The sequence below is a fragment of the Lissotriton vulgaris genome, chromosome 1_1 (assembly GCF_964263255.1).
Source record: "Lissotriton vulgaris chromosome 1_1, aLisVul1.2, whole genome shotgun sequence".
Lineage (NCBI taxonomy): Eukaryota > Metazoa > Chordata > Amphibia > Caudata > Salamandridae > Lissotriton > Lissotriton vulgaris.
Window position 1 is genome coordinate 881,024,747 of NC_141685.1, and position 25,309 is coordinate 881,050,055.

General features: G+C 45.8%; 1 pseudogene across 1 annotated transcript in view; it reads right to left on the reverse strand.

Moving 5' to 3' along the window:
- Nucleotides 1-1,726: 1,726 nt before the first annotated feature.
- Nucleotides 1,727-25,309, reverse strand: part of LOC147748084 (heme oxygenase 1-like) — an 80,260-nt pseudogene continuing 56,677 nt past the window's right edge. The window contains exons 6-7 of the transcript XR_015296643.1: nucleotides 2,748-2,833; nucleotides 1,727-1,783 (exon numbers count right to left, since the gene is read on the reverse strand). The product of XR_015296643.1 is annotated as a heme oxygenase 1-like (transcript). The remainder of the gene's footprint in view (nucleotides 1,784-2,747; nucleotides 2,834-25,309) is intronic.

Genomic DNA, 25,309 nt, shown 5'->3' on the forward strand with positions numbered 1-25,309 from the left:
TCTTAGTAGTTTATGGCAAGGTGGTTTAATGAAATGACTCACTCTAAGAGCTACTAAAGGCGTAGTATAATCAGCACGAAAACAAAGTTTCCCAAGTGTGAGTGGCTGGTAACACTGCCAGACACAAACAAAGTAAAAAGCAGAACTAGGACGCCCTCCAGTCACATTCTTTTTAAGTAAATGTGCAGGTTCAAGATTCTAGATTGAGGGGAGAAGGGTGCTATCTATCCCCAAAACCTCATACTTAGTCCACAGAGTAGGAGTTGTTCTGTTAGAAACACTGCTGTGACGTTCAAAAAGCAGCAACCATGTAGAACACAGGTCAATGCATGAAAATATGATGAATCTTCTAGCTGAAAATCCCAGTATTTAAGAAATAGATTTTAATCATGTTCCTGATCGCTCAGTTTAATCAACTACATTTTGGTCAAGGTCTTTGCACACACCTGTAAGGATATGTGGGAGGAGCCTATGGATCAACGCGTGGGCTTTTTATAATACTATTAGTCTCCCATGGCCAGACTGGTTATAACATGGGCTGAGAAACCTCACCTCCCCACTGAGGTACATTTTTAGCAAGTAATCTGGTAAACCCACTGGGACCTTCAAGTGCTTTGGACCACATAATACACTATCAATCATTTTAGTATGCCAAATTTCTATTGAGGGTGCAAACGATCTTGACTGAAGGTACACAGTTAATGGTACCTCACAGTGACCGACCACAAATGGGCATATGGGTATACTCTCAGCCACCCCTCCACCATCAGCCAGGAAGCTCTTGTGTGCTTTGTTAAGATGTGTGCTGGATAAAGAGTTTGCTAACAAGTACAAAGAAGCAACAGTTTGTACAACGAATATTTAGAAACCTCAAATGTTTGCACGCAGAAGTAAAAATGAAGTTTATTGTGCAACAAAGTGCGATATTTGTAAATGTGGAGAAACCTTTTCAATTCACAGAAGGACCAAAAGCAGTACATTGTTTAGGTTTATTTAAAAAAGTTTTTCATCTTTTTTTTTTTAAACCAGTAATAAAAAAAATCACTCTGATCAGACACAGTAGATTGGTTATGAAATGCGCAATTTGGTCAGAAAGACAGTAAAAAAATAATAATCAAACAATGAAAATGAAATAGCAATATACACACACACACACCCGTGGTGTAGCCTGCTGGAATGACAACATGTTCAGTCCAGGTGCATTGGGGGATCTGTTGTTCCATTCCCCGGGGCTGCAGATCCCTCCAGGGCCCTGGCTTTGTAACAGTCACATGGTTTTGAGGTTTATCAGAGCATGAGTTTCTCTCCCTTTCACACCCTCTAGCCCAGCAGTTCTTAACCTTTTGACTTCTGTGGACCCCCACTGAGTCATTATTGGAAGCCGGGGGCCCCTGGCCTAAGCAATTTCTACAATACACAAAAATACAGAAACAAGTGTACAATTATAAATGCTCAAATATTGAAATATTTTGTTTAATTCACAATCAAATATAGAAAAAGTTTTCACACTTTCGATTTTACTTCTTTATTTGTATATTCTTCATTAATTGTAATGTACTAATTGTATTATGAAATTTTGTAAAACCACCGCAGACTCCCTGAGTAGGCCTCGCGGACTCCCACGGGACCTCAGACCACAGGTTAAGAACCGCTGCTCTAGCCCAGGGAAGATCTGGCCAAACTGGCTGTGCACCTCCAGGACAGGCAGGCCGGTGGACCAGCACGCTCAGGTGGCGTACATGCAGACAGCTACTACCGCAAGGAATAAAGCAGCCACTCAGGGCTTTAAGTGGAAATAAAAAACTGGGGGTGCTCTAAAAGGGGCGGGGCAAGCCTCTTAAAGGGGTGTGGCCTATCCCTGCAGGGGCGTGGTCTAAATCAAGATAACTAGCATTGTGTGCCTAGAAAACCCCTCCAATTATCCTACCTTTGGAAAACTTTTTCTTCAAAGGATTTCACTTCCTCCTACAAGGCAGCTCACCTAGCATGACTTCTCCACACTGACCCATGATTTCGCTGCCCTCCATCTGGAGCACAGTGTAGGGCACTCTTTCCAGCCAGGCAGAAGGACACAGTGCGGGAAACTGAGCCCACAAACCCTGTGTGAGACACTCAAGGGGATAGAAACCTGGAAGGAAATTAAAGGCTGTGAATCTCCTTTTTTGTAGCACTAACGATTCCTGCCTGGAGGTTGCGCAAAAGCATTCTCATGTACATTAATGAAGCTTTACACAAATTCTATTTGAGCATAAAAGGTCCCGGAGCCGCACTCTGCGGGTAGCGTGCGGCGGTGCTTGTGTCATCAGCAGGGATAAAAGCCCCGTCGTCGAGGTGTGGTACAGCCGTGATTGAGTATATGGGGGGTGGGCGGCGCTGCTAAATGATGTGCGAAATACCGGGCCTTTGTAGAGCCAGAGCGTGAAAGATGGGACAGGGTTTGCTGTGCTGTTGGGAGTCGGAGACACTGTGCATAGCAGACACATTCTCCCGATTGCCCCTCGAGAGCACTGACTGCTGCACTAACATTCCCTGCACCTTTCTAGGCGCTATTCGATTTTCAGTAGTATAAAATTGATGTATCCCTGAACATGCCAGAACTATTATATTTACAGTCCCAAAATATATTTTAAAAAACGTATTCTGGCCCGAAAATAGAGCCCGATAGAGACCCGTTTCGAGGCTCTCTAAAAATAACTGCCGGTGCTCAGACCCGGACAGACCCGGCCCACTTAAAGCCCTGCAGCCACTGCACCCCAGTGCAGCGAAGTGTCAGAGATGGACACGTGAGACGACATTCCGACCTTCTCATTCCTGTAAGTGGCTGATCTAGACCCTAAAGCAACAAACGGCAAGAAGGTAAGTAATGTTAATACGTTTGTGTGATATCAGAATTACATTTGACAATTTTATTGGCTTGTTAAGCATTGGTTTTACATGATTCATTATGACGGTTTACACTTATGTAATGCGCTGGATCTAAGTTAATTAAAATGTGTATTGACTACGGATTAGGACATATGCAACTTTCACAGTTTTTGTGAATGTCAGGCTGATATTCTAGGCAGGGTGAGTGGTTGACACTGCCAATAACCACAGGCTTCTCACTTCGCTGCTCTTAAAATATATTTTCTTGTCATGGTAATTCACAGTACAGGATTTCATAATAAATTGTTTGGATCAAGGTCACAAGATGATTTTGTTCTGGGGTGGTGGTTGTGGTGGGATAATTGTTACAATCACAACGTTATGATTGGTAAAACTGCTTCAGTCACCCAAATGCCAAATCAGCTTTGAATTCAAGGCTGTCACAAAGAGGAGACAAACAGGCGATCAGTAGGTTGACCCACTGGCATGAGTGTAAATTCAGGACGGTGAGTGTAAAAATTCAGGACAAAGGGTCAAAATTCAGGACAGAAGGTCAAAATTCAAGACAAAACTTTAAAACAAAAGTTACGTTTTACAGACCTATCAGAGGCAGTCGCTTGATAGTATATAAGTAAGTAAATAGACAATCACTTAAGTACAAGTCAAAATAAGTTTGTATTAGGTTGAGACAATCATGCACTTCACGTTTTTTCAGTCTGCGCGCAGCTTTGAGCAACTGTGCATATCTTTTTGTGGTATATCATATGATCTATTTGTATGGTTACTAAATTGTTGAATGGGCACCGACATTCAACAATTCATGAGTATTTTGCTACGTAATTGTATTGGGGTTCGGCCACGGGGAATCTCCATGACTCAAAAAAACAAGCATTGAAAATGCAATAGGTCTCGCCTTTGATAAAGTTAAAGCCATTTGCTTTGCTAATGCTAATGTATAGCAAAGCAACTGGCTTTAACTTAATGAAAGGCGAGCCCTATTGTGTAACCTAACACTATTGCTATTGCCCCTGAAACCCTCCCCCTACAATACTGCTCCTGCCCCTGCAGTCCTGTCCCTGCCCCTGCAACCCTGGTATTACCCCTGCAATCCTGCCCCTACAATTCTGCTCCAGTCCCTACCCCTGCAACCCTGCTATTGCCCCTGCAATCCAGCCCCTACAATCCTGCCCATGAAGCCCTGCAACCCTGCTATTGCCCCTAAAACCCTGCCCCTCCACCCCCCTGCAGAGAGAGGGGGCTTTATGGGGGCTGAGGGCCATATTGTTGCTAAAGTAGAGAATGCAGCTCTCTTGTCTGGTGATCCAGGCCTGGGAGCATCTTCCACGCAGTAATAACACAACAAATAATAATAATAATAATAATAATAATAATAATAATAATATTAATAATAGTGGTTTTACTAGTATAATTATCACAAATAATAGTAACATTAATAACACCTGTAATGAAAATAATACTAAAAACAATATATGACACATTATTATTGTGGTTATTACCAGTGGTAATGACAGTTGTAATATTAATAATGCTTATCCAGAGTATGCATAATAGTAATACTTCATGAGAATGAAAATGACTACAATAATAATAGTAATAATGATTATTGTTATTAATGATGATAATAGTTTGCATTGTTGCCCCTACTCCCACTAATAATAATACTAGTAAGCTTTATTGTCTTCTAACAATTGGAATACTATTCTGCATTCCTGTAATGAGCATTTTTGTTATTGCTGCTTTTATTAATTTGAATACTGTTAGTCAGCGTCATGTCATACTAATCATAATTATAATGATGATGACTGTGAGTCATTCCACAGGCAGAATTTTGTTTAGGTCTTAAACTTTAGTTGTTGTTTATCAGACTCAGTGATATTCATTGTATCAACCTTGGAAGGATGAACCACTGAGCTGGCCTGGTCATGATCCAGATCTGAGATCTGCATGCGGGCACCCAGCTCACTGAGCTATCTTGTGGGAGGATCTGTGCGGGCGCCCAGCTCTCTGGGCTATCTTATGGGGTGATCTGGGCAGGCGCCCAGCTTGCTGGGCTATCTTATGGGGTGATCGGGACAAGATGTTCCTGAAGTCCCGAGTAAACACCTATATATATATATATTTTTTTTTATAACTTTATTTTGCAGGTTGCTTCAATGGCATTACACAGCAGATAACATCTCGACAATGGCATTTCAGTACTTTCTTCGTTAGTAAACACCTATATTTTACGCCGTAAGTTGGGAATTATACTGGTATTTCCCGGGGCGCCAAGGGAGTATACTTTGGTGTGTAGACCCTCCGGTTCACCCACTTGAGCGAGACACAGGACCAGTTGTCATGGCTAGTTAGTGATAGGAACAGTGCAAGATTTTTCAGCACTTTAGGCAAAATGCTATTTTGCCTCTGGGATGCTCCCCATACTCAGGGAAAAGATAGTTTTCAGCCCTTTTGTTTTTACTTGGCACCACCATTAGGTGGCTAAGCTCAGGATGCCTCCTGAGCTTAGCCAATGGGAGCATGGCCTAAGTTAGTGGGCACCGTTGTTGGTTGTGATAGCAGCTGGGCTCCTCCAAAATTGGTTGGGAGTGTAGGGGAAGGAATTATTTCACAGGATAAAATATTTTTCCCTTGGAGGAAAGAAAATATTTTGGGAAAGCGTTCCTGCAGGCGGAGTTGTACAATACATGCAAATATGCTTTCGTACTTACAGCTGGATCTGAACAAAATTACGTTTACAGAAGTTTCCCAGAGCGCTCCGCAAACTGATTGGTGCAAATTTCTAGGTGTGCCCATAAGAGTCCTTCGAAACCTTTGTAAAATCAAAAACACCAGAAATCTGCACCAGGTCGAGTTAGGAAACCTGAGCCAGGGGTGGATTAACGCCCTTTTCGAGACTCACACGCAGTGCAGAATGTTTACACTGACAAGTAATAGTGAAGCATGCGCCTGTCCCAAAACGGGGCGCTTTTGAGGAGCTGCGGCCGTTTCCTCGCGCCGTCTGTATTGATTAAGTCACCACTGATATCCCCTCTGGTCCGGCCCTAAACTGCGGGGTCAAAGGTGCAGTCACCGGGATCCCCCAAAAATCGTGGTGCACTTTAAACAGCGCAGGTAACATTATCTGCGGCCTGGGAGATGGTGCTTTTTGATTTATACCTCCTGATTGGTTTCTCCAAACATTTCCCCGCGCTCCTGTCTTTATGCAGCGTTTTTTGTTCTTCACCTTTGACCTTTGAAAGCCCGGGCATGGCAGACTGCCGTCTCTTCCTCGAAGATATTCCTAATAAGTTGCAGCATTTGTGTATTTCATCGAAAGTCAAGTGTCTTCTGGGACTGCGAGCAAGGACTTGGGCTTCCTAAGGGTGGGGCAGCAGAAGCAGCGGTGCCTTTTTCACCCACTGTCCAAGGGAATAAGTCACCTTTGTACTGTCTGAGCCAGTTAGATGGTATTCACCCATTCGCCTTACTATGTGCAGAGCTTAACAAATGCGGTCCCGCATGTGAAAGAGGACCACACTGCAGCCGATCTCTTGTCTGTATGGGGTTTAAACACATGGCCCCATAAAGATAAGAAACCTTTTGCGACGCATGTCTGTCCAAGTGGGCCAGCCAAAAAAACCTAACGTACACGTCACAAAGAGCTCTTTTCCAATGGCTGGCCACCGTTTAGCATAAACGGTGACGCCGGCCAATGGAAAAGAGGGGAGGGGCTTAAAGCCAGTTACTGAAAGTACTCAAAATCATTAAATCTTGCAGAGCGAGCTGCACATGTGTGCATCCACGCTAGCCGAGACCTAAAAACATGAACCTGATTTTATGTAATGTGGTGCACATGTTAAGTGCTCCAATGTTCTTAGGACGAATTCATGCTATATAAAACCACCACACATAAACAAATAGTATGTTATCTGCGTGGCTTTTTGTCCCACCTTTTCATCCTTTTCTCAGTTTTCTGTTGATGGTTTTATTGGTATTTTATTTTATGCATTTGCATGGTAGTACTCGGGATCACGAGTTTTACAATGGGTATACGTAAAACAAGTATTAAAATGCCCTTCCAGCGCTTTGAAGTATAATGAAGACAAAATTACGTTATCTAACAAATAAACAACAGATCTGTATGCTTCATTCCCTCTCATGGAAATGTGATATATTCATTTAAAATTGCGGGTGTTCAACTTGTGCCTCTCGCGCACCTGATTCCAAACTGTTATTGTCCCATGCTCTTGGAAAAGTTGGTGTGGATGACACAGGAACGATGCTGGTGGCACCAGCCAGCTGGAGTGGTTTGTATGTTCCTATGTGCATCCCCGCCTTGTGCTTTTATTGCCTAGTGCCTTACACATTTCTTTGTTTCTCTGGGGGCCCATGTCTCCCCAGCTGGCATACAGAATGACAATGGGTGGGGTGGGGCGACTCTTGTGCTTAGAGGAGGAGTGCAAGGCGGTCCTAGCAGGGAGCTAAGGCATCTCACAAGGGAACAGCGCTGCTCCCTTCAAACTCCAAAATAACAGACAAAAGGCATTCATAAAGGGTATCGTCATGGACAACGGATGTGAGATCAAAATTACGGATGGTCCATGAAATTTACGGATGGTTGGTCACCCTAGTGGTCAGTTCTCTGAAACATCTTTTCCTGTAGCAGGTGTGACTTTGAACGCCAACTAGACGCAGTCCGCTATCATTCCATCGAGTGAGTGTAGTCCGGCACCCACAGCGCCAGAGACTTTCAACATAGCCGCCGATGGGGCTGGGTCCTCAAATGCTCCTTCGCTTAAGTGGCTCTTGAGGAGGTCACTTGGTCCGGCGATCCTGCTGGCAACATAAAGGAAGGATCAGAGCTATGGCATGTGGTGCATGGCTTGTCAAATGCAGCTATTCTGGACGCCGGTGTAGGAGAGACGGAAGCAGGCAGAGTTGTCGGGAGGTACACTGAGAAGATGCTGATTGCGATTGCAGTGAACACTGTGGGCGTGAGTACTGATATCCCCTGTGATTTGCTTCGAGGAAGACTAGCTGCCTCATCTCTGCACCAGCAGATCTGAGAAGATGCAGATGGGAGAACAAGACCTGATTCCAACAAACTTCCCGTAAAGAGAAGAAGAGGATGTGAACAGAACCCCTGAGGTGCCTTCGGGCCATATCAAGGCAGTAATTGTGTAAACCGCCCTTACAATAAAGTAAGCCAAACGTATTACCGCCTTGACGTATCTTTCCACTGGGAGGGAGAAGAGTGACCACGGTGAGTTTTTAGCGTTTTGGGCAAGACCATTATCTCCTGATGGCTTTGCCACTAAACTTGGCACTCGACCACTTCCATTTTGAATTGAAACGCTACACGCCGAATGTGCTTGGAGGTTTTAGCTGCAGCTTTATTATCACCAAGGTTTAACAATAGGTACCCTGCTTCAACTTTATTAGGGGTCATGAATCATCCTGAAATGCCCATAAGTCATAGACCGATAACTGCCAACTACACTTGGCATCATAAATCAAATTCACACCCTTAGTCTACATTGTCATCATAAACCGTGCCATAAATCACAGATAGACAGGTCATAAATCATGCCATAAATCCAACATACAGGAATATTGTTGCCTTGTTATAAAGCCATAAATCACACCACAAATCATTCTGATATTTATTGTTGTCAACTCGAGTCTTTGAGCTGAGTTTTATTGTCTGTGTGGGGTAGGGGTAATTCCACAACTACTGCTTTATTGCCTCCCCCCCTCCCCTGTGATGGAGTTCTGTAATGCTTGCTGAGAGCTGCTGCTCCAAAGCGCCACGGGCTTTAAGTGGGATGAAAAAACTGGAGGGTCTTTCAAAGGGGCGAGGCCAATGTAATTATGGGCGTGGTTTTAAAAACACGTAAGCCAAAAATCTGTGCTTAGCATAGGGTGCCGCCCGACTTGTATTTCGCTGTTTCTGTCATTGCATCCAGATATATGATACGACAAGTAACATCATACCTACAACGTCAGGACTATTGTCTTTGTCAATGGTTGTTAGTTGCATAAGATAAATAAGCAATAACTATGGCTTGTTATATATAATACTAAAAAAGCTTCCACTTAAAGCCCTGGTGACACCACGACAATGTTGCTGCTCCTGAGTTTAAAAAGAAAAGGAAATCCAGAGAGAAAATGACTCTCTTTATAGGATTTCTCTTCCCCTACAACACTCACCTGGCATGACGTCATGCGGTAACTTCTTCACTAGTGAGAAGTGAGCAGTGTGAGCACGTGTACATGATGTGCCAGCTGTCACTGCAGTCCTTAAAAAAACGGACTGACCGTGCCAGGGCACAAAACAGCACCTGATAAAGACCCGTTTCGAGGCCCCCTTTAAAAAATTGCCGGTGCTCAGCACCGGTGAGACCCGACCAACTTAGTGCCCTGGTAGTGCCCATGTTCAGGCAGGGGTGGTCACTGCTTTAAGCTGTCCAGGGGTCTCTCCCCTAGTCCTTGCTGCCCCTTTTTGGAGCTGCACGGGGCTTATTGCACTTCAAACATGATCAAAAATGGGCCAGAGGTCACTCCCCGCTGTTATGGCTCCCTTCCTTCAAACAAGTCCTCCTTGGACATGTCCCAGGGGTCACTGCTCCCCGTAGCAGTTGCTTTGACTGCGTTATTAATTTTAAAAATGATGCAGTGTAGTCTCGAACTGTTAGTCTTTAACTAAAATGAACGGTGAGTTGCGAACAATTCTCATTTCCCCCTTTTCTGACTCAGTGCCTTTTAATAATGCCCAAGGAACTGCCATGGCGCGACTAGAAGACAACGTCAATGTCTGGATGGGTCTCCCGCTCTCACTGATAGGTAGAATATCGATCATGAAAATGGTCGTGTTGTCTAGATTGCTGTATTTTTTCACGAACATACCCATGGTCTTGCCGAAGTGTTTCTTCAGTCGCCTTAAGTCCCTGATGATAAAACTGGCATGGGCGGGGAGGCAAGTTAGGGTGCAGTGGAGCGTCCTGGTGTTGCCATACCACCTCGGAGGTCTGGGAGATCCGGACTTTGAACTTTACTTCCGGGTAGCGCAGGGCACGCATGCTCACAGTTGGATACATGACAAGGAAAAAGCACCGTTTGTTCGGCTAGAGAGGCTCTACGCCGCTCCTAAGCCATTGCCAGCTATAACATTTGAACTGGCAGATAGACGTACGGGACTGCTAGACTCAGTAAACTCGACCAGGCACGCATGGCAGGTCCTGCTGCAATACTACAGCGGGGCGATTCTATATTCTCCACTGATGCCTATTGACTGGATGGCGTGGTTCCCACCGTGCACGGAAAAAGGGGTCATTGCTGCCCTCAACGGCCTGGGCATAGCCAAGGCTGGCGATATGTTCAAGGGAGGGAAGCTTAAATCGATTGCTGACATACTTACACCAGAAAATGAGCCCACTGGACTACAGCACTTCCAATTTTTCCGAATTAGAGGGGCCTGGCGAGAACAACTGAGGGATGACTTATCAGAGCCGGCAGAATTGTTGGAACTCACGCATGTGATTAAAACTGCTTCCCCCTAAAAAATGGTTTCCACCCTGTATAAGATGACCATAACAGGCAGAGCGACAGGGTATATATAGTAAGGCGCGTCTTGAGTGGCAACGCGATTTGGGGGTGCCAGTTGACGATGACATGTGGAGCTATTGTTGCACCAACACGAGGCATATTTCCCTGAATGGGAGATATCGACTGATACATTTTAAATTTGTCAATAGAGTTTATCACCCCCCGGAGAGACTGTGCAGATTTGGCCTGTGCGACGTGCGAATGCGACTTGCGACAGGTGTGGGGTGGGTAATGCAGGGTTCTTACACTTATCCTGGGAGTGTCAGGGGGTGCAGCAGTATTGGGGCAAAGTGTTCCATACTATAAGTAAGATAATAGAAGATGAGATAGCCCCGCCCCCGCCCTAGCTCTGATGAGATACTCGAAGAGACTGCCCAAAGCCCAGAGGCGCTTAGTGGACATGGGATTGCTGTTAGCTAAAAGGAGGCTGGCTAGATGCTGGATGAGGGGACCTCTCCCTAAGATAGAGCACTGGGACAGGGACTTGACCTACTGTTGCACTCAGTCAGAGAATTACAGTGACCTTTTACCTCTGAAGAGTAGGCCTAAGAATTTCTGGGGGCTATATGTAGAATACAAAAGGCGCATAGCTGCGACTGCAGACGAAGAGGGGAGAGGCGAGGGGAACTGCACTTCTGGGCCACGAGCTGACGATGCCCGACCCCAGTAGAGCTGTAGGTTGGAGCGAGTTGCATTGGGTTGTGACGGATGGGGCTGACAGCGCGCTCGCGACCTCCCGCTAGTCCAAAGTTCCACAGACGCCAACAGGAAAGATAGGGATGCACCACAGGTTCACGGCGCATGTTGTAGACATTATGGCATAGTTTGTTGTGAGTTTGCAAAATTGTAGAAAATGTGACCGCAATCTATGTACCTGATATGTGTCATAGTCAAGGGAGAGCTGAAATGACTGGTGTTTTATCGCCGCCCAACCTTCCGGATGTAGGCTGAAAGGCTGTGAATGACTAGTGAACACGGGGCTGCGCTGTCCCGGGTGAGGCTCGACACCCTCCGACTGTATGGAATGTAACTGTCACGATTTCAAATAAACAAAAAAATAAAAAAAGAATGCCCAAGGAATCGCTGCTCCCTGCAGTAGTTGTTGCCCCTTCGCACGCTGTACCGGACCTTAAGTCAAATGCATGAATTAACACGTGGGCTCGTCGCCTCCTTGGCCAGCCTCAGTGCCTGCTGCTTTAAATCTCCAGCTCCTTCTCCTAGGTTCCCGCCTGGCCTCTGCGCCATCTCTTCCTGGGCAGGGCTCAGCAACACTTTTATCTGGCTGCGTGCACTCGCTTCAGCTGCTCCTCCCACCTGCGGTGACTCTCTTCAGCCCCCAGTGCTGTGGCAATGATCTCCTCTATGTGGCTCGGTTCGACAATGGTGTCCGCTCCACCGGGCCCTTATGGCAGTGGCGCCATGATCAGTCAGGACAGGTCAGTTAATCCGCCGCAGTCTGTCAGTTCTCCCAAAATTATCTTCTTGTCTCCTCCGTCTTCCTATCTTGCAGCACTCGTCCCAAAGTGATAGGAGGCACATACGTTTGCCACATTTTTAAAGGGGGGCTCAGCTGCCCCTAGGGAGGATTTTAAATCCTGCCCGGCCGTCCCATTGGCTGGTGGCATCCATGCCTGTTCTGGTGTTGTTTTTGCCTCACCCCCTCTTCCTTTGCTTGGGGGCGGGGGGGGCAGTGTCTGTCCCTCTGGGACTCACCTTCCCTGGCCTTTGTGCTGTTTAAGATGTCGACCCCTTCAGCACCTTTCGGGTTTGGGACTATCTTCATTCCCTCTGTTTTGTTCCCAGTAGTCTCACCTTTCTACCTCTCTGCAGCGTCAGACTTGCCTCCGCCTATAAAACAATTAGGCAGTGCTCCATAGGCTGGTCTGACAAGTGAGTTTGAGGGCCACTTGATTGGATGTGGACCTGTTTTATGGTCTGCTGGGACGATGTTTACTGTTGATTTCCCTGATATTAAAATAAACATTGCCTGTAGCAAGCTCAAATCCCTGCTATCTTGTTTACCTTGCAAAAGACTTATAAGGCATGTCTTTACAAGTTCAAAACTACCCTAGTTTACATACATGGACCACATATTTGGGTCTCGGCTCTAGACAATGCATGCGCTGTCCCGAAAAGACATGTTGTATATACTTTGTGGGCTTGAGCCAGCCCATAGGCTTCCCATTTGCTGGCTTTGGCATCGCTCTCCTATTCTTTCTCATCATTTGTTCATGACATGCATTTGTCATGCCTCTTCCTGTGTTTGACACTCCTCTAGAGCAGGGACCAAGTACTATATAAATCCACTGTTCACCATTTTAGCGTCTGAACTACTTTTTTCTTTGTTGAAAAGCAATGCACACGGTTAGTCCTGTTTTCACTGGCAATGGGCCCGCTCTGTTTCTCTAAACAGGCCTGTAAATGGTGTTCTTATTTCCACATTTGTGCAGCATTCAAAGACCGAGATCAAATGACAAATGCTGTTTCCAGAGGGAACCTGTTCCATGCCCCCACCCCCTCTGTCACTGCTGCTTTGTTGCTTTGCTGCTTGTTTTCCTTGTAGGGCTCTCGTGCACTGGCGTCTCCTGCTTGAGGCACGTGCACAATCCCAGGTTGCTGTAATGTGAACAATTTTATTGCAGTGTTCCAGTGAAAGCTATTGTTTTATGGCCTTCTCTGAGGACAGGCACTATTGTGTGACTCTTGCCTGGTGCATAGTACCCTACTCTGTGCAACCTGCCGGGCCATTTGTTACTTTCTCAGATTAACAGTAATAAAAGAAAATGGTTTGTGGTAACAGCGGGTGCCTGTTCAGTGCCCCCACGCCCTCCCTTATCGCTGCTTATTTTCCTTGTGAGGTGCCTGTGCACAGACGGCTCCCATTCCTGCCAAGTACCACGCATCAGGCGTTAGAATAACGCATTTCAGTGTGGTGGTCCGCATCACCACACGGAAATGCAAAGTCACACATTATAGCGCCTCAGCTGTCAAGCGGAGCACTGCTAATGCACCATTACTGAAAGCAGGAATGGCAGCGCGAGGTGCGTACTGCTCCGGGAAGGCTTGAACTGGCTCATCTGCTTGCAGGCAGCTCTAGCTGCTTTGTAACAATGTGACTTTACAGGATTCATCACCCGAGACGCTATGACTGATGTCAGGAGCAGTGGCATAGGAAGGGGGTGCGGTGGGTGCGGGCGGCCCCGGGTGTCATCACTGAGGGGGGAGACAAAATGGCAAAAAGATGTGTTTTAAACATATTATTGTCATTTTGTGAAGCCAGGGGTGACAAGTGTCATCACTGAGGGAAGTGACAAAATGGCAAAAATATGTGTTTTAAACACATATTTTTGCCATTTTGTCAAGGGGGTGACAAGAAATTTTCCGTACAGGGTAGCACCTGACCTTGCTACTCCACTGGTCAGGATTCAGTGCGCCCAGTTGCTAGTACCAAGACAGTCAGTGAGAGTAAGGTCAGGACAAGTTTGTCAGACACACTCTTTAATAGGCGGTATGTCCTGCTGCTGGCATTGCAAGCTGAGCGAGTGGCAAATCAGTTTGGCTGCTGGCAATGCACCGCAGGCAGCTCTTCGCTGCTTGGGTAAATCTTTCTAAATAATGATCATTCTGGATGACTGGACCCGACCCGTCGTCACTGCACCGGCGACCAGCTGAGACTGAACTACCGACCACGCTGCGGCCGCCGGTCGAAGAGTGGTTTCTCAACCCAGGCACCACCAGAGCACACCACAGCCCCATCTGTGCAGCGGAGTTGACCTGAATGCCAGGCATTGCTGCAGAAGAATCCTGCTCCTCGTACGGACACGAGCGGTCCGTGTGGAACTGTCGTGCTTGCCTGCTTTGCAAAGAGTAAGTGCCTGGTGGGGTGAGGTATTGTCTGATTTTGTAATAAAATATGCCTTTTAATAACGCGCACCAAGTAGCATATTTATTCTCCTGACACTAATTGTCACACAACAATTAAGAATGATGATGATAGAAAGGCTCATGTGATGGAGCAAGGATTCGCACGTAAAGCGCCTTGCTCGTATGCAAAACCCTTGTCTAAACTGCATAATAATATTAACTTCATTATTCGTCATTTATAAAGTGTTTTCCCAACACGCGGGTGTCCCCAGGATGCTTGCTTGTTTGTTTTTCCGTACTAAAACGAAGCTTGCACTTAAAATGGCTGCTTCGCTGAGATTCAGTCTGCGCATGCGTCGGTCATACCCATGTGATGTGACGCACTCGCATTCTGGAGGGATTCTGTGCTCATGCGCACTGATGCGAAATATGGCCGCTTGTCTCTCACCACGCTCTCTGCCTGCTACTGCTGCTTTTGCCTATCTGTCTTTTCGCACTAATCCATAATGCTATAGTCATTATAAAGTAAGGGTTGGTTAGATTTTATCATGGTATACAGTGCGATCATTTTTATGTATGATTTTAATTTGTTTTCGCTTACTTTTCATGTACCGCGTCTTTGTGGGCTGGGGCAAACATGAGCAACGCCATGATGAGGCTACTCTGAACCCTGTCAGCTGACCAGGGAAAGTCCTAACTGCGCAGAAGCTAAAACTAGCCAGCTGGCTCCTGGAGCCCGATGCGCCTGGGAACCCATCCCGAAGATGCAAGATTACACCTTGAATTGTCATACACTGTTGCTATATGCTGGACTCTCGCATTGTCTTCTGTATTCCTATGCCTGGGAACGTGAACCAGGGGGGCGGGTGTGCAAAATTGAATAATTATGATGGGAACGTTGAATTCTAGGAGGTGGTAATGACCGCACCACCTCTCCTGACCAATCACAATGTGGGAAACTGTCACTTGCAACATTGGTGGGTGGTCTAAGGGTCCCCAAAACAGTATAATTGCCCTAGTTTAGTTTAAGAAAATTGTCCGACTTGTCCGAGTAGCAGACCTGTCACTGACCCTACGATCTCAATAGGTGCTCATTCTGAAAGTGCTGCTGAGCACTTTGTCTATACTTTCCACAATCTCCTAAGGGGTGGAAAATCCTAAGTGCTGGCGAAGCACTTTGCTGGGGAATTCGAAAATCCAATCGGGGTTTCTGGCGGATTACTTGCAGGAGGGGGTAACGCAGGCGTTGCTGTCCGAAGCTGTGGGTGTTGGTCGTACCCTGGGAGGCCCAGTCCTTTGACCTGAACCTGAGGGGTATCCTGTCCTTACTATCCGTGAGCTGTACCTGCTCGCATTCTGGCATTCCTTTTCTGAGAGTCCCTGTCCCCGTCTTCCCAACTGACCCGTGGCCAGGGTTGGTCTTCAATCTGAACTAGGTAATTATTGATTGTGGGTTTGCGAACCTCTATCTCTCTCTTTCTCCCTCACTCTTGTCTGATCTATTAAAGCATTCTTACCTGTGATATTGCTCTACTGCCGTTGAAATAGCAATATATGTGTCTGATTTTAGTTGGTTCCTTCTCTCCCCCTCTCCTTTAGGAATTCATTGATTTTATAAAAGTAATAGCATGTTCCCGTTTTTCCCTTTCCTTTAGTGGATTACAGTGAACTTAGCAAGAATAGTTTAAACACTTAGGTTAAGTACATGTTCTAGGTCCAATCCCATTCCTATGTTCTAGTATAAAATTGCAGTGACTAGTTTGGTTCTAAAAAAAAAAAACTTCTACCTTTAGTCTTCCCATATATCCTAATGGTCATATTTTTGATGCAAAGTTACCTATTGGTGTTGATTTTAATGTTTGATATATTATTCTGTGTATCGCTTATTATCTTGGCATCTTCCTTTTGAAACCTTATATAAAGTTTTAAACTTCATCAGGTGTCTGTGGTCATTTTATAGAATTGTGGAAAGTATTATTCTGACTATAAAGAGTACTTGATGTTAGGCCTGTCTACTATTTTCCCTGATAGCTCTAGGTCCATCGTAAGAATTGTGCCTGTGGTAAGTCGGGTACATGGTAAGCAGAGGTAAATCCAAACTTGATTACTCTTAGCAGCGTGCAGGAGGAGAAATCCTCACCCGGTTCACCCAAACAAAATAAGTGTGATAATAAAAGGTTTTTTTTACGTCAAGGGCCCAGTACGTGTAGAGAATTGGTAACCCGGGTGACCTGGGGCCACTGCGCGCTCTAGCAGTAATTTTCTGGCAGCCAGAGGATGGTTTGGACTAGTTAGATTAGGTGGACAGGATAAGTCATAAACAAACCGTGAAGAAAAAGAGTGCTGCTGATTTTCTACTGTATTGATTCAAATTTTTGAAATGTTTTAAGGATTTATATGTTAATGTATATGATTTTTGCATTGCTGCTATAAATGTTGCATGTTGAATTAACCCAGAATTGTTTGTGAAAGTTCAGTGTAGTCCGAATCCCCGGGGAAGTATTTTAGCTAACGGTGAGTAGAATCCGGTTAGCTGTTGAAGTCACTAGGGTTTGAATCATTAGTGCAGGGTTAAAAGAGTAACTGGAAGCACTAATTAGGTCCTTTTGTTTTAGAGTGAATGATAGCTACGAGTCCTTTATAAAACTTTCATTGCGATATCACCTAGTAAGGGTCGCATACGGAAGGAGTAGTAGGGTCTCTGAGGCTTGTCTGGTAAGTAAATAGTTCGCTGGTGAAATCCTGGCTCAGTACATATCCCCGACTAAGGTGGATGAGTCAGAAGAATAACGGGTTCTATGTTACTAGTGTGAAGGGATAGGCAACGAAGTCTATCCAGAGTGAATGAAAAGTAGACAGAAGTGGTTTACTAGTAGCGAAAGAAAAGTCTTTTCTCTCTTTAGAACACTCAGACATAGTGGCAAACGTTGTGTGTTGTTGACTAAAACGTGCACTTGCACTTTAGAGAGAGTAAAAAGTTTCCGTTACCTTGTGAAGGGGGGAGTCAGTCGGAGAGCTGCTCTGACGTCACTCCGTGCCGCGCTGGTATTGGTCAAAACAGCGGGTGGGTAGTGGAGCTGAATTTGTAAAGGAGGGGTGAGTGCCGAAGCGTGAGACTCTGTCTCGCGAAAAGGCCGCGCACCCATTGGTTAACAGTATTTGTATTCTCTGACCTGATTGGGTGGTGCGAAATAAAAGTCGCGCTAGCATTGGAAGCACAAAGGTAAACAAAATTAATCCAGCCGAGCTAGAAGCGAGTCTGGAGAGTTGTATGTGGTATCCAGACTTCATACCAAATCCCAAGTACCTAGGATTTTATAAGGAGCAGACTTTACGAGGTAGACCGCACATGATGTATGGAATAAAGAGAAAATTGTCATTTTCCGATAAAGTCAAGAATTTTTTCAAAACTGACAAGCCCATTAGAACGAGGGAAGGCGTACTCATTCCCCCGCCAAATACCCCTGCTTCATTTATGTTGTTCGATAAAGGGTATCACACTTGTGTCTGGCTAGAAAATTGGGCAAAGTATACTGTAGATGACGGAGTCCTAGCATTCCCTGTTGAAGGTACATTTAATGGTCGGATCCTGTTTAACTTAAGGACCCGCATGAATGAATTACACCCTAGACCTAGGTTGACCCAGTACGAAGCTTTGGAGGAATGGGAGATTGAGGCTGCAGAGCGAGATAAACCCAGGATGGATAAGGGAGTGAGTAAATGGTATCCCAGGCTTCCAACGCCAACCAAAGAGCAGAAAATGAAACAGTGGAGGCAATCTATGTTGACTGAAGGGCTGTTCCCTATGATGGGGGTATCAGAAGAGAAGAGAGGAAAATGTAAAGAAAAGACCCATCACCTAGCACCTATGGGGGACATAGAAGATGAACACCTGGAAGATTTGTTGATGAAGAATCCACCTCCCTATGTTGCAGAATTAGAACCGGTGCATTCTAAAAATCCCTTTACAAGTTGTCCCCGAAGTAGGAGGGACAGTGATACAGACGGAATGGTCACAGGCAGTAAAACCAGTGAAAGGGATGAGTTTTGCAGACCTAAATCCACAGTCCCAAATTATCAGCCATTCGGAGAAAGTCCCCCTCGATTGGTTGCTCCGACTGCCCCGAGTATTTACCCGTCCTTAGTACCTCAAGTATTGCATGGCAGTTCTGCAGGAAGGGAGTTGCAGGAAAAAGAGAAAGAAGCCCTGACCAAACAGCGAGAAGAATTAGTTCGAACCATTGCCCAGATGCATCCCCATCCTGATTCCTTGACTATTCCAGTAACTATTGGTCCTGCTATTCCCCTGTATAGAAATGACCTGACTAGTCCCCATCCTCCTGTTATCACCCCAATACTGCCTACTCCCAGCATCCAGACCCCGAGGAAGGAAGTATTCATAGATGAGGATCAGGAAAGTGAGTGTGAATCAGTGGTTCTGATGGATCTGCCCATTAGGGAATCGAGGGCTAGTGTAGCAGGGACAAGAAGCCAGCCCAGACAAAAGGAGGTGGTGATTGAAAGTGCAACTGGGGTTAGGAGTGCCACTTTAGTTTCCCCTGAAGAATTGGACAGATGGACAAAGGAGCTAGAGAAGGAGACCCCTCCCCAACCTAAAGCATTGGAAATATATAAATTAAGAATAGAAATAGAAGAAATGATGGCTGGGAATGTAGGAGTAGAGCGCCTAAGCTCGTACAGTGAAGAAGAGTTACTGTTCATCAGCAAAAACCTTACCCGGAGTGCTAGGTTGCTCCATGAAAGGATAATGGATACAGCCACAGAAATGGGAATTGATGTTAGTCGCTCCAAAATTCTTCAGAAACCCTACAGAGTGGACTTTTCAGACAAGGATTTAGAAAGCCTGAATGTGATGGGAAAACAGATCCAAGTAAGGGAATTGTTGAAAATCCTGCAGAAATGGGGCGAAGTGGGAAAATGGAGAACCCGGTGGGCAAAGAAAAAGGAAGGCAGCAGGGCTGGGTCAGTAACTTCAGAATTTGTATTAAAGGAAGTAACCCCAACAGAAAAATTGTGCCCCATGAGAGAGGTCCCGGGAGGAAAATATGTCCATGTCCCTTGGTCCAGACAAGACATTGTGTCATTTACAAACGACTTCCCGAAATTACGTGAGAAACCAGTTGACTGGTACAGACAGGTAGAACGTTTCATAAAAGTTCAGAAATGTCTGCTGAAAGACCTGGATGGGTTTTTCGACATTGTGGTCCCGGTAGATCTGTGGACGGAATGTAAGATAGAAATTGATTGGCCTAATGATGAATATCCCAGAGATGAGAAAACGGGAGCCCCTTCACCGGATGTAATGAGGAAATATGACCAGGTCATACAGTACCTTAAGAAGAAGGTGCCAGCAAAAGAGACAGATTGGACCCGAATAGATAGAACCACCCAGGAACGTGATGAAACGGTGCATTCATTCTATGAAAGATTACTACAGGTATTCAAAACTTACAGTGGTATCGATAATGTAGACATGAAAGACATGACCCACTTCAGTTATAGGTTTGTGCTAGGATTAAGGCCTGAAATCTCACAATGGATTCGAGATAACAAAATCAGTTGGCAGGGAAAACCCATAGATGATGTCCTGAAATATGCAAAATACTGCGAAGATGAAATCGAAAATAAAAAGAAGGCCCTCAAGGAAAAGGTCATGTGGGCACAGGTGAAATTAGCTGAACAGCAAGAAAAACAGTTAAGTAAATTGACTTCCGATAATAATGTTCAGAATACCACTACTGGGGGGGGAGGAAAACCCAGACCCAAAATGAGTCGTGAAGAGGCCATGAAAAAGTTTCCGTGCCATGGGTGCGGCCAGATGGGGCATTGGAGAGACGAGTGTCCACACCTACAGGCCGGTAATGCCCCTGTAAATGGTTTAAATCCACAGGTGCCGAAAGAGGGGACAAGAAAAACCCAGCAACAGGTAAAATTACCTCCAGTACCCCGCGCTCCCAGACAAAATTTTAAAAGTCAGGGTCAGCAGAATGAGAGGGCGGAAGTATGGGAGGTTGAGAGTGAAAGAAACGCAGTCATTCCACAGTACTTGCTAAATGATACCTTCCTTTGTGAGGATCAAGATTGACGGGGCCTGAGAGGGGAGGATGAGGAGTGCGTACTTGGCGCCTCCTTACCGGTAGACCAGACTGGACCATACATTGAAGGAAAGGTTGAGGGAAAAGACGTCACCTTTCTGTTGGACACTGGTGCTACCAGATCTACTGTAAGAACAGTGGATGTTCCTAACCTACCCCTCTCGGGAGAGGCAATCCAAGTAGTGGGCGTCTCAAATCAGATAATAAGTACCCCTGTAACTGAACCAATGGAAATTTCTATAGGAAATTTTAAAGAAATGCACAGATTTGTGGTCTGTGATTCCAGTCCTGTGAACCTGCTAGGACGTGATTTGTTGTGCAAGATGCGTTGTACCATTTTCTGCACACCAAATGGCGTAGAAATCCAGACCCCCGACGAAGATGGCCTGTACAAACTGATGTTGGTCAGACAAGATGCTGATATCAAGCCTTTGACAATTGAGGATTTACCTGAAGAACTCCAGTTAAGAGTAGTACCAGAAGTGTGGGATTTCACAGGAAAAGATGTAGGCCTGATGGCAAATGTGGACCCGGTGAAAATAGCCATAAAAACAAATGCTGTATACCCCAAAACCAGACAGTACAAAATGAGTGCAGAAGTAAAGGCAGGAGTAGCGACTGAAATTACGAGGCTGCTAGAAGCAGAAATAATAGAAGAAGTGTTGAGCAGCCCCTGTAATTCGCCTATCATTGGGATCAAAAAGCCTAGTGGAAAGTATCGGGTGGTGCAAGATTTGCGCAAGGTAAACCAAATTGTTGTGCCTTGTTGTCCTATTGTGCCCAACCCCGCAGTAATTCTATATCAGATTCCCTGGAACGCAGAATGGTTCACTGTCATTGACCTATGCCACGCCTTCTTTTCCATCCCATTGCACCCAGAAAGCAAATTCCTTTTCAGTTTTGAATTTGACAGCCATATCTATGTCTGGAATCGGGTCCCCCAGGGGTACACCGAAAGTCCCTCTATCTTCAACCAGATACTGAAAAAGTGCCTTGAATCCCTAGTGCTGCCAAGAGAGTCTGTTTTGGTACAGTACATAGATGACCTGTTAGTGGCATCTAAAACCCAGACTGACTGTGTCACTGACACAATTGCCTTGCTGAATCACTTAGGAAAAGGAGGACATAAAGTGTCGCCTGACAAGTTACAATTCTGTAAAAACTCAGTAAAGTATCTGGGGCACCAGATAGAAAAAGGAATCAGGAAGGTCACTACCGAAAGGATCAAAATAATTAAAGCAATGGAACTGCCCAGAACACAGAAAGAGGTGAGAATGTTCCTGGGAGTTGTGGGTTACTGCAGACAATGGATTGTAGGATTTGCGGCTCTAGCCCGACCCCTGATAAATATGACAAGGAAAGGAGTAGAAGACCCCGTCCATTGGGATAGTGTAAGCATGAATGCTTGGGTGACTCTAAGAAACTGTCTATGTACCGCACCTGCATTGGGTATGCCGGAGTACACTAAACCCTTTGAGCTGTTCTGTGACACGAGAGAGAATTGTGCTCTTTCAGTCCTGACCCAGGAGCACGGATTAGTCAGAAGACCAGTAGCCTACTTTTCGGCCACCCTAGATCCGGTGGCTGCTGGATTGCCTGGATGCTTAAAAGCCGTTGCTGCTACTTGCGTCAGTTTGGAACAAAGTGAGAACATTGTCATGGGACATCCCGTCACTGTCTATGTCCCTCACTCTGTTGTCATCCTACTGACTAGAACTAAGACCCAGTACCTCACACCTAGTCGGCTGACTAAGTATGAGAGAATCTTGATTGGTGCTGAAAATGTAACTATTTCCCGGTGCAATGTCCTAAACCCTGCGACACTGTTACCTATCCCTCTGGATGTAGAATCTGATGAGGGCGGGGAACATAATTGCATTGATCTGACTGAATATAGCACAAAACCACGTCCAGACATCCGTGAAATAGCGCTACTTGACGGGGATAAAACAATGTTCGTGGATGGCTCGTGTTTGAGACATGAGAGTGGAAGTCTGAGTGCTGCCTATGCTGTGGTTACACTGACAGGAACCATCGAAGCATCTTACATGCGCGAGGTGAAATCTGCACAAGTGGCAGAGCTCATCGCGTTAACCAGAGCCTGTAAGAGGGGTAAAAACAAGAGAATAACTGTTTACACAGACAGCCAGTATTGTTTTGGGGTCGTTCATGACTTCGGCCAGTTGTGGCTGCAAAGAGAATTCATGACTTCCTCAGGCACACCTATCAGAAATGGGAAGGTGGTGCATGACTTACTGGAAGCTATCCAATTACCCAAAGAATTGGCTGTGGTCAAGTGTGCGGCTCACAGATCTGGAAATGATGATGTGACTGCCGGTAATAGGTACGCTGACCAAATTGCACAGTTTTGTGCCCGACACCATATGTCCCTACAAATTGCCCTGTGGGATGGAACCAGCTGCCAACTTATGTTGTTTGAGAATGTGTCAACGTGGGAAGAATTAAAGGAGTTGCAACAAGCCACAGACAGGCAAGAAAAGGGCAGGTGGGCCGCAAATGGATGCGAGTTGAGAGAAGATGGTGTGGTGGTAAATCCGGCTGGGGTGCCTGTACTGCCTGATAGTTTGATCGACCCCATGATCAGAATGATACATGAGCCAACACATATGGGAAGAGACGCGATGTGTCGGGTGTTTGAACAGGTGTTCTGTAATTCAAAGTTCAGGAACCAGGCGGAAAGGCTTTGCCAGAGGTGCCTAGTGTGTCAGCAATTCAATGCAGGAAAGAAGACTGTAGTGGAACAGAGCACTATTGGAAAGGCAGTAGGGCCCTTCGTTAGAATGCAGGCAGACTTCATAACCATGCCCAGATGCAAAGGATATAGATATATCTTAGTCATAGTTTGTCTATTCTCCAGGTGGGTGGAAGCATATCCAGCTAAGAAAAATGACGCTATCACCACAGCCAAGTTATTACTCAGGGAATTGATACCTAGGTATGGGATCCCAGAGACGATCGAAACGGACCAAGGTGGGCATTTTGCCAACGATGTATTGGAAGAACTCTGTAAAGCATTCAAAATGAAGCAAAGATTGCACTGTGCCTACCATCCAGAGGCTTCTGGGGTAGTGGAACAAATAAATGGCACCCTAAAGTCCAGGTTGGGAAAAATGTGTGATTCCACAAAAATGAACTGGATAGAGGCTTTACCCCTTGTGCTGATGAGTTTGAGAAGTATCCCGAACCGAAAGACTGGCCTGAGTCCCCATGAAGTGTTGATGGGAAGAGTGATGCGCCAGGCATGGGTACCCGGACACAAACTGCTAAGCATTTCTGATGATATGGTGCTAGAATACTGCAAGCAGCTGGGTGACCAAGTGCGTTCTCTCTCTCAGCAGATTGGAGAGACAGAAGACGAGTGGCCAAAGACTCCAGCACACAAACTGCAACCTGGAGACTGGGTGGTGTTAAAGAAACACACCCGGAGCAGTTGCCTGAAGCCAAGGTGGGGAAAGCCGCGACAAGTGATCCTCGTCACTACCACTGCTGTGAAGTGTGCTGGTGTACCGAAGTGGATCCACGCCAGCCACACAAAGCGGGTATCTGGAGAAAACGCGACTGGAGCTGAAGGCAGCGCAGCCGAAGAGGCTTCCGAGGAAGAGAGTCCGGAGCTAGCTGACATCGAACTGCCGAGCACAAGTCGAGACGTTGAATGGTATCCCGCCAACGAACCAGTTCATGATCCAATACGAACCAGGAAATATTCCTACTTAGACAGTGAGTGGGATAGTCCAGGTGAGTCAGAAATAGAGGGAGAAGGTCAGGTCAACGAAAGCCACAACACACCTGATCAGGACATAGGCCAAGTAGGGTCAGATCAAGACCTCGAGACTCCTCCTGAAACTCCGGAGCCGAGAAAGGGACAGTTAGAGATCAGAGCTGACGTTCATGCAGAAGAAAACGAAGAGATCGAAGAGCATGAACAGGAACAGATAGAACTAGATCAAAGTGCTCAGACAACGGAAACAACAGTAACCAGAAATAAAAAGAAAGTGCGATTTGAATCTGAGCAGGGACAGATTAGGGACCAGGCAGAAGAAATAGACGAAAGACCTGGAACTAGTCAGACAGGCAGAAAAACAGAGGTGCCACCACAAAAGGTGAAAAGAGTGCACGAAGAAGGCGAAGTCTCCTCAACAACTGGGAGGCACGGAGGAAGAAGTGCACCCCGATACGTCAAGAGACTAAGGCTCAGACTAAAGACAGTCGAAGAAAACGATAAAGACCGGAAAAGGGCTCAAAGTGAAAGAAATGCAGCCCAAGGCAAATCACTGAGAAAGAGTGACAGAATAAAGAAACAGAACCGACTGTATCGGAGCCCTGAGTGGACGTACTTTGTGTTGGAGGAAATTGACGAGCCACACCACAGTGGCAACAGTGACAACGAGTCCATTGCTGATCGGAGTTCGGACGAAGACCCTCCTTGAGAGAGCCCCGAAGTGAGCCTTTGGTGCAAAGAAACAAAGAGGGGTAGCAAAAGCCACCTGTAAGCTAAAAATGTCTGATCCGAGTGTCTCTGGGAGATCCAGGTGTGGGTGTCTCAAAACCTGTTGTAAAATATGTTTGTGTAGTGTAGCCATGTTAATAGTAATGTGGATAGGACTAACAGTTTTCCTACCTTTTATGATAAGTAAAGATCCAAACTTGTCCCCTACTGAACCCGAAGCAGTAGACGTAGGGGTTGTACAGACTGCAGAAACACCACGAAGCCTAGAAAGACGCGACAAACGAGTAGGACTGACACACACACGACCTAAATTAGAAGCACCAGATGAGGATGGACTCCATTTTCACAAAATGAGAAACAGGACGCATCTAAATGTTTTCGCTAACTTGTT